Here is a 6,837-nt window from a genome sequence, read left to right as displayed (position 1 = left end):
GGAAGAGTTGCGACACTCTGTGGCTGGATGGGAATGGCTTCAGCAAGAAGAAGTGCAATATTGCATTTGGGTCTAAATATCTCTCCATCTTCCTTTTTCTCAACGTTTTTGTTTCTCTCCTCCTCCCCTTTCCCCACCATCGCTTCGCTGCTGGCATTACAAACCCAGCAGATCCCAGACATCTGTGTGCACCTATGTAACATGCACGTACGTGGTGGAAATGTGCACTTGTTTGCCGTCTTCCCTTCTGCCGAAATTCTGCCAGACTTGCAGGGCCCTGGGGATATCCCAGGAGAGCAGGGATGGCTAGTAGAAGTGAGCTTTACTCTGACATATGCAAATGTTCACCTGTGGCGCCTGGCAGGGCAGAGCTCAATGCTAGGTTCTTTAACATCCCTGGAGAATGCTGGTCTGGTCTTGGCCTTCTCTTCCCTCCCCTCCCCTCCCCTCCCCTCCCCTCCCCTCCCCTCCCCTCCCCTCCCCTCCCCTCCCTTCCCCTCCCCTCCCCTCCCCTCCCCTCCCCTCCCTCTTTCTTTCTCCTTCCTTCCTTCCTTCCTTCCTTCCTTCCTTCCTTCCTTCCTTTTTTTCTTTTCTCTTCTTTTTAATTTTAATTTTTATTTATCTCTTTTATTTTATTTTTTATTTTTTAAAGTTTACATCCAAATTAGTTAGTATATAGTGCAACAATGATTTCATACAGTGCAACAATGATTTTAGTGCCCCTTACCCATTTAGCCCATCCCCCCTCCCACACCTCCTCCAGCAGCCCTCAGTTTGTTCTCCATATTTCTGAGTCTCTTCTGTTTTGTCCCCCTCCCTGTTTTTATATTATTTTTGTTTCCCTTCCCTTACGTTCATCTGTTTTGTCTCTTAAAGTCCTCATAGGAGTGAAGTCATATGATTTTTGTCTTTCTCTGACTGCTACAACGCCTTGTCCCGGGTTACCAGCTCTTTTTCTCCTCTGTGCCCTCATGGCTTCCATCCTCTCTGTCCACCACTTCCAGCGCTATCACTGGGTGATTTCCCCTTGCCAGCCCTGCCCTTCCACAAGCCCTGCGTTGGGCTCCAGTAGCCCGGGATTTGAACCCCTGCCTCTGCATCTACCACGTGGCCTCATGCGGGCCATTGTCTTGGAACTTCGGTGTCCTTTCCACTTGTAGCGATGTGGCCTGTGGGCCTGAGTTTGGCCCACAGCTACTGATGCCCTTTATTTGTCCTGCACAACCTATTAAGGATATTTCAAATTAAAAAACATATTTTAAAAATATAGAGATATATGGGGCACCTGGGTGGCTCAGTCGGTTGAGTGTCTGACTTCGGCTCAGATCATGATCTCCTGTTTCGTGGGTTCGAGCCCCGCGTCGTGCTCTGTGCTGACAGCTCAGAGCCTGGAGCCTGCTTTGGATTCTGTGTCTGCCTCTCTCTCTGCCCCTCCCCAGCTCACACTCTGTGTCTCTCTCTCTCTCTCTCTCTCTCTCTCAAAAATAAACATTAAAACAATTAAAAATATAGAAATAAATAAAATGTATGTATGTGCATATGTGTATATATACGTGTACCTACGTGTGAAAGTATATATACATACACTCTGTCTATGTTTTGCTAGCTTCTCTGAAGAATCCCTGAATTGGGCTGCTCTAATCATATAGCATGCCAAGCTGAGCAGTGGCTCTCCCCTTTAGATGACATGCTTTGTCACCACCCCTGCCCCATGCCAATTTTGTAATCTGCGATAATTGACTCCCCTGAATTGCTCTGATGGCTCTTGGAGCCCAGCTGTTTCCTGACCCCCTTCTGCACTGCATGTTTGGGTCCCTAGTACAGGATGAAAGGGCTGGAGACAGGAGCCACATTATTGAGGGGGACTACATTTGCTACATGCCTTTATTGTCAGTGTGGTATTTTCCTGCCCAGGACCTTTGCTCGCACTCTACGTTGAACCTGGACTGTCCTTCATCAGTTCTTAACCAAAGAAAGCATTTCTTTCTTCAGGGCCCAGCGTATAGGGTGCACCTCGCACCCTTAAGCTTTTTCCTGCTCTCAGCACTCGGAATAAGCCCCGTCTTTGCTTGTGCTCATGCCTCTGTTGAGCACCGATCTCGGTTTTTGACATGTCTGCCTTCCCCACCCTGCTTCTGCGTCTCCAAGGCAGGGGCCCCATGCAACTCACTGTCGATCCCATCCCCCTGCCTTGCTCTCTAGCCTTCTAGCTCTGAATGCACTGTCTAGACCCAAGCTAAGGGCCAGTGGATGTTTGTTGAACTGAAGTCCTCAGGCAAATTCAATTTTCTATTTTTATATTACTTGAAACTTACACACGAAGACAAGTATTTGTTCAAGGCTGCAGAGCTCTATGAAAGAAGTTTCTGGTTAAATCTGACTTTCTCGCTCATTGCTTTCACAATGCGTGACACATCACAGGAGTCCAATAAACAGCAACTAAAGGAAAGAATGAGAGGTCTTTGTAGCAAAGACTGGAACCCAAGTCTCTTTATCTTCCCAGTGTAATATACATTAAACCAAATTGAATTCTGCATTGGACGTCAGTTGGCATTCTCAAGGAGGTCCGTGTTGTTCTCCCTCCACTTAATTAGGGCGCTGCCTAAGAAAAAGAAGAAATACCCAGAAAAAGGTTGTTCTCATCCCTCACCATAGGAACTTCTTGTAGGATTCGGATACTGTGGGTTTCTACATTTGGCCCATCCCACGCTGAGTGGGGTAAGCATGTGGGAAATCTCTAAGAATGAAAGAGAGAGATAATTATGTCTTTCCCAGGTAGTTTGATACATAACACCAGCTCTCCTTGCTTTGCTTCTTAGACCTGTGTTCAGAGAAATCTTCACATCCATCTTCTCTAATTCAACCTTGCTCTCCAAAAATGAGCACAGCTTTTATTCAAATGCTATTCAAAGAGGAGAGGTTCACACACTGGTTAGTGGCAGGTACCAGAAGACCATCTTGCCCTGACTCGCTGCATTTCTACCTTATAATTGGATGGTACATACATCTGAAAGAGTAACATTAAAGTTGAAGTCAAGTGTTAGGGAAAAAAGAGAATTTTCATTGTGAAAATTCCCTTAACATACTCCTCCTTTTTCCTAGTTGATTCTACATCATAGGTGATGGCTTCTCAAGTCCTGGAAGAACGTGGGACTTTTTATTTAGTGTGATTTAGTGTGTACAGTATGGCAAGGTGGCCCCGTCCGGGGAAGAATTTTTGATATCGTTAGGACGTAGGTATTTGGAGTTAGTTCCAAGAAGGTGTTTGCTTCCTGTTATGAGTTGAATTATACCGCCCACCCCTACCCCTGCAATTCATATAGCGATGTCCTGGTCCCCTTTACCTCAGAACATGACCTTCTTTGGAATTAGGGTCGTTGCCGATGTAATTACTTAAGAGGAGGTCATGTTGGAGCAAGCTAGGCCTCCAATCCAGTAGGATCTGATCGTGTCCTTATAAAAAAGGGGAAGTTTGGAGAGACACACGCACACTGCGAGAACACCCTGTAAACACGAAGAACACCGAATATGGCAGGCAAACCTCCCGAAGCTAGCCCAGCGACGTGGGACAGATTCTCCCTCACAGTAACGGAAGGAATGAACCCTGCTGACACCTTGACCTTGGACCTCCAGCCTCCAGGGCTGTGAGACGATATGTTTCTGTTATTTAAACCACCCGGTGCGTGGTACTTTGCTTTGGCAGCCCGGGCAAACTCACCCTTCCCTTTTCACTTCGCTTGCAAAAAGAGTGGCTTGCAAAGTTGAGGTGCTTACCTGAAGGTCTGGTGGGAGGATTCTGAGGGAAAGAAAGTTCTAGCTTCTCGGTTTCTGGTGTCGGTTCTACCTCCTTTCCCAGCAGCAGGGCACAGTGGTTAAGGGTGAGGGCACTTGAGCTGGACTTGATTCTGGGACTTGAATCTAATACTTAACCTTCCTTGTGCTTTGATTTCCTGATATGGATAAATAGACGACGGGAATACACCACCTCTGTGGGGGTGTTGTGTGGTTTAAATGAGATCAGTTACAAATCTTATAGGGTGTGCTCTTTAATGTTCATTTTGGGAGAGCGCGAATGGGGGAGGGGCACAGAGAGAGGGAGAGAGAGAATTCCAAGCAGGCTCCGTGCTGTCTGAGCAGAGCCTGACGCGAGGCTCAACCTCATGAACCGTGATTTCATGACCTGAGCTGAATTCAAAAGCCAGACGCTTAACCGACCGAGCCAGCCAGGCGCCCCTACTTGTGTCTTTTCAATGGAATCTCTCCTCGTGTTTCTCTCCAGCCAGGCTGTTTGATGCTGGGCGCTTCCTTTTAGCCCTGTTTGTGTATCTTCACATGACCCCTCTGAGCGGGTGACCTGGGAAAACGGGTGAGACAGTTTATCTGGGCAGTACCTGCATCAGTATGGCTGAGGACTGATTAGAAATGCAGATGCTTAGGCTCCACCCCAGACTTACCAAAGGGGAAACATTGGGGGCGGGACCCAGGAATCTGTTCTAGGTGATTCTGATACGTTTGAGCTTCAAGAGCCCCTGATGTTGGATGACTTTCCTGTTGTCCCCACAGAAGCCCCTCGAGATGTGCCTTCCTTCTCCCCCTCATGCATGCCCTTTCCCCAGGCCATGGTAACACCTGCTCATAAAATAGGAAGTGGTGACACTATGCCCCTAGCCTTGACCTCGTTCTCTGAGTGAATGCTCTCCCCCTGAGTCTAAAAGGAGAATGGCTTTCTCTGGCAAGGACCATGGGAGGAGCTTTCTTTTCGACTCTGGATGTGACTCTGTCCCCACTGCATTCAGGGGCCACATCTCTGTCCATGTGCTCACTGTCTGCTATAGGTCCTGTGCCAGGCGGACCTTCAGTAATGTTTACCACAGGAGGAGGGAGTGGCAAAATGCACGGGTTACTGACAGATTTCTTAGTGCAGCTCCTTCTATTGAGGGGAGTGAGGGCTGGCGTGACACATCATTTGTGTCCAGTTCGTGTGGAACCAAACCACACTGGGCAGCCTGAGGCAGGAGGAGACTCGGGCTTACCGGGCTGGCCCTGCCACTGTGGCCCATGGACTGTCCCTGGTCCTCAGCGACCTCCCCGTCCTGGTGTGAGGCCACCTGGGTTTTGCCATGCCACCTTGGCTTGTGACACTGTGCCTCCTGATTTCTGTCACGTCCTTCCCTGGTCTGTTGTTAACCTACTCGAGGTCTTTTCCCCTGTCTGTATCCTAGTTCCATCCTGACGTGGATGGCCACACTGTCACCTCAGGGAGTGCTGTGTGGTGGAGGGAGGCTTGGGACCACAGTGTGGGGTGTGTAGGCTCGTCTCTGCCGTGGTCTGCCTTCACCTCCTATGGTTCCCCGGAAAGCGAGCCATTCCCATACTCCATGTCCTCCTTCCTCTGTCCCATATCCATCCCTCACCTGCTCCCCTCTCCCTTCAATCTCTCCGGAGTCAGACTCACGCCCCTGTCACAACCCCTCCCCTTGCCCCCACGACTGAGGGCTCCGCTGAGTCTCACCACGTTGGCAATACCTGCACTGATGCATTTGCATGCAGGTGGCCTGCAGCTTCTCCTACAGGATTGCCCTCCCTCCTCCAGAGACACCGCTGCTCTGACTCTCCTGGGAGGATTTGCATGTTAATAGGAGGCTCTCAATTACCAAAAGCCGTCACATGTCAAAGTAATGAATAGTTTAGGGTGGAATACAATTCACTAGGCCAGCCAGTGGGCACGGTAGTTTGGGGGCAGGCCTACCAAAGCTACCCGAGGCCCCTCCTCTGGGAGGACCGCCAGCCCTGAACCCTGCCTTCCTGTCTGCTCACTCTCAATTCATCACTCTGTGTCTCAGGAGGAGCCTAGCACAGTCTGTTGATTTTTCAACATTTTTTGGTAACAGCTCTTCCGCCATCTTGGAACCTGTGGAGACCTGCTGCGAACAGGACTCCTGAAACGACAAATATGTCTGGAAGGCTGTGGTCCAAAGCCATTTTTGCTGGCTATAAGCGGGGTCTCTGGAACCAGAGGGAGCACACAGCTCTTCTTAAATTGAAGGTGTTTATGCTTGAGATGAAACTGAATTCTATCTAGGCAAGAGATACGCTTATGTGTACAAAGCAAAGAGCAGCACAGTGACTCCTGGTGGCAAACCAAATAAAATTGGGGAGATCTGGGGAAAAGTAACTCGTGCTCATGGAAACAGTGGCATGGTTCGTGCCAAATTCCGAAGCAACCTTCCTGTTAAAGCCATTGGCCACAGAATCCGTTTGATGCTGTACCCTTTAAGGATTTAAGCTAACTGCAAATTAAGTAAATAAAGGTGTAGACTTGTTTTCTTGTGAAAAAAATAAAAAACAAATATATAAAATATTTTTTTTTTTGCAATCAGCTTTACTGAGACATAATTCGTAAACCACAAAATTTACTCTTTTTTTTTTTTTTTAAGGTTATTTGTTTTGTTTTAGCAAATCTCTGCAGCCGATGTGGGGCTTGAGTGCACCACCCGTAGATTGAGAATCGCATGCTTTTCCAACTGAGGCAGCCAGGTCAGCCCAAAGTTTACTGTTTTACAATGTACAGTTCAATGTAGCTTTTTTTTTTTTTTTTTTTTTTTTTGGTATGTTCATAGAGTGATACGACCATTACTACTACTTTCTGATTTTGGAACATTTTCATCACCTCCCCCAAAAACTTTACGCGCATTAGCAATCGCTCCCTGGTCCCCCTTCCCCTGGGTTCCTGGCAACACCAATCTACTTTCTGTCTCTACAGATTTGTCTACTCAGGACATTTCATAGAAATGGCATCATCTGGTATGTGACCTTTTTTTTTTTTTTTAATTTTTT

The 6,837-nt window shown here is 47.8% G+C and overlaps 1 pseudogene; it reads left to right on the top strand.

The window, feature by feature from the left end:
* Positions 1–5,871: 5,871 nt before the first annotated feature.
* LOC112872043 (large ribosomal subunit protein eL33 pseudogene) lies at positions 5,872–6,323 on the top strand (annotated as a pseudogene).
* The last annotated feature ends 514 nt before the right edge of the window (positions 6,324–6,837 follow it).

Source organism: Puma concolor, chromosome C1 (genome assembly GCF_028749965.1).
Source record: "Puma concolor isolate L17-30 chromosome C1, mPumCon1.1.hap2, whole genome shotgun sequence".
Taxonomy (NCBI): Eukaryota; Metazoa; Chordata; class Mammalia; order Carnivora; family Felidae; genus Puma; species Puma concolor.
The sequence above is the reverse complement of the archived record's forward strand: the minus strand, read 5'-3'. Positions and strand labels throughout refer to the sequence as shown.